The following is a 3376-nucleotide window of genomic DNA, read 5'->3' as shown; positions in this document are numbered from 1 at the left end:
TAAACACTTTAAAAAACAGTATCAGAAACATAAAAGATATTTTTTAAAGATACTTATTTCAATATTGTTTGCAGTAGCAGGAAGTTGATCTCCCAGGTATCCTTCTCTAAGGGAGTACATGAGTTAATTTTGATAAATACATAGTATGGAATACAATGCTGTCAATTAGAAGCAACTTACTGATGTGTATAGAACTAGGATAAATCCTTACAATACAGCATAAAGGGGAAAATAAAAGTTATAGCACAATGCCATTAAAATATGTATTAGAGCACATACACATATATATATTACATATACACATACATATATATGTACATGGAGAAGGCAATGGCACCCTACTCCAGTACTCTTGCCTGGAAAATTCCATGGACGGAGGAGCCTGGTAGGCTGCAGTCCATGGGGTCGCCAAGAGTCGGACACAACTGAGCGACTTCACTTTCACTTTTCACTTTCATGCATTGGAGAAGGAAATGGCAACCCACTCCATTGTTCTTGCCTGGAGAATCCCAGGGACGGGGAAGCCTGGTGGGCTGCCGTCTATGGGGTCACACAGAGTCGGACACGACTGAAGTGACTTAGCAGCAGGACCATATATGTACATGCATATTCAAAGACATATATTAAATGCTAGAAGAGTGCCTAATTAGGAGGGGGAAATGGGACTGGATTTAGGGATAAAATGGGAAATAAAGGGATAAAATGAATAAAAAATACAAGGAAAGGACCTCGCAGGGACAGCAGCTACCAAGTAGGCCATAAATGAAGAGCCTGATTAACAGCTCACAATCCAAGGCAAAATTAAAGTAACACAGAATGAATAGCATATTAATTTAAAAAGAGTAAAAGTTCTAAAATAGCATAACATATTTTCTCTTTTGTTCCAAGAGGGAGAGGACAGACATCCTGTGGTAGAAAAATAGTAGTGCTAAGGAGGTATGTTTTACAGAAGGGGAAAGTGAAAGTGAAAGTTGCTTAGTCCTGTCTGATTTTTTGCGACCCCATGGACTGTAGCCCACCACTAGGCTCCTCTGTCCATGGAATTCTCCACTCAAGAATACTGGAGTGGGTTGCCATTTCTTTCTCCAGGGGTTTTTCCCAACCCAGGGTTTGAACCTGGGTCTCCTGCATTGCAGGCAGATTCTTTACCATCTGAGCCACCACAGAAGGGGAGACATGGTACAGATGAATAGGGGAAAAAAAAAAAAAATACACATATGGAAGTGAACATTTGTATGGTGCCAAGTACTATACTGCCCAGGTTTGTTCCCTGGGTTGGGAAGATCCCCTGGAGAAGGGAATGGCTACCCACTCCAGTATTCTGGCCTGAAGAATTCCATGGACAGTGGAGCCTGGTGGACTACAGCCCAAGGAGTCACACAGAGTTGACTAAGAAGTACTGTGCTGGTTACTTATATGTGATATCACGTTTAATAAGACAAGCCTTTGATACATATGTTCTTATTCTCACATAACATACAAATATAGAAGATGAGACTCAAACAGGTAAGTAGCTTATGTAAGGTTACATTGTAAGAGTAGGGCTAACATTCAAACTTCCATGTTTGACCTTAAAGACATATGTTCACCAGGAAGCCATCTTCACAGTCAAGATATTATACATATCTATTATCCCAAAATGTTTTCTTATGCTTCTTTTACTTAGCATAATAATATTAAGATTCACTCATGTTGTTTGTGTGTAAATAGTTTATTCCCCTATTTATTGAATAGAAATCTATAATATGGATGTACAACAATTTGTTTATCCATTCACACCCATTGATACATGTTTTAGTTGTCTCCAGTTTTTGGCTGTTACAAATACTGCTCTCCTGGACATTCATGCACAAGTCTTTGTGTGGACACATAGTTTCATTTCTTCGGCTCCAGTATCTAGGGTTGGAACAGCTGAGTCTGTGGTCAGTGTATGTCTAATAGTTTTTAAAAATACCAAACTGTTCTCCAAAGTTGTAACACTTCATGTTTCTATCAGCAGTCTATACCAGTTGTGGTTACCTTATATCTTTGATAAAATTGTATATGTTCAGTCTTGTTTAAATTTTAAACATTCTGTTGGGTATATAATTGTTTCTCCTTATTTTAATTTGAATTTTCTTTATAATTATCTTTTCAGGTGTTTATTTGCTTTCTATGTATCTTCTTTGGTCAAGTGACTATTCAAATATTTTGACCATTTTTTGATTGAATTGCATTATTATGAAGTTCTAAGAAAATTCTTGATACAAAGCTTTTGTCAGATATGTTTTGTAACTAGTTTCTTTCAGTTTGTGGTTTACCTTTTCTTAATAGTGCCTTTTAAATAGCAAAAGTTTGTAATATCACTAAAGTTTAATTTAGTGATAATTTAAATTTACAATTTGTGCTTCTTGTTTCAAATTTAAGAGTTCTTTGACAAACCCATGGTCACTAAGATTTTTTCCTGTTGTCTTCTAGAAGGTTTATACTTTGACTCTTGTATTTAAATCTTGAGTCACTTTGAGTTAATTATGTGTGTGTTCATAATGTGAAGTAAGGGTCACTGGATTTCAACTATAAAAACTTAATTACCTTAATTTTTATAGTTGCTTAAGGTAATTAATATGAGACCTATTTTTGTTTTTAACGTGGGAGTTAAGTGCTGTAGATTTTCCTCCAAAAACTTTAGCTGCTTTCCACAAATTTTGATACGACATGTTTTGTTCTTCATGGAATTCAGAAATAATTTCTGACTGACTTTTCACTTCTTCTTTGTACTGAATGTTATTTAGAAATATGTTATTCAGTTTCAAATATTTCTGGACTGTTCCAGATATACTACTGTAGATTACTTTAGATTAATTTCAGTGTGGTCAATGAATATACTTTGTAAATCCATTTAACTTTATTATGACTTTTATGGACCAGAAAATGGTCTTTCTTGGTAACTTTTTCTCTGTGCACTTGAAAAGAATGTATATTGTGATGTTGCTGGGTGAAGTGTTTTACTAATGTCAATTAGATCAGCTCAGTTGATATTATTGTTTACGTCTTCCGTATCTTTATTTTCTGTGTACTAGTTTTGCCAGTTGGTGAGAGAAGAGTGTTAAATCCTTGACTGTAACTGTGGACTTAACTATTTCTTCTGCAGTTTTATCCATTTTTTCTTTGTGTATTTTGTACCTCTATTATAGGTGCTTAAATGTTTAGGGTTGTTATGTTCTCTTGATAAATAACTTTATTATCATTCTGAAATTGTCCTCTTTATCCCAAGTAATATTATATTCTCTGAGATCCACTATGATATTATTATAGCCACTCCAGCTATTTTTAGTTATATAATTAGCATATCTCTTAGCATACCATTTTACCTTGAACTTATTTGTTTCTTTATACT

The sequence above is a fragment of the Bos javanicus genome, chromosome 13 (genome assembly GCF_032452875.1).
Source record: "Bos javanicus breed banteng chromosome 13, ARS-OSU_banteng_1.0, whole genome shotgun sequence".
Classification (NCBI taxonomy): domain Eukaryota; kingdom Metazoa; phylum Chordata; class Mammalia; order Artiodactyla; family Bovidae; genus Bos; species Bos javanicus.
This window is presented reverse-complemented; position numbering follows the sequence as displayed.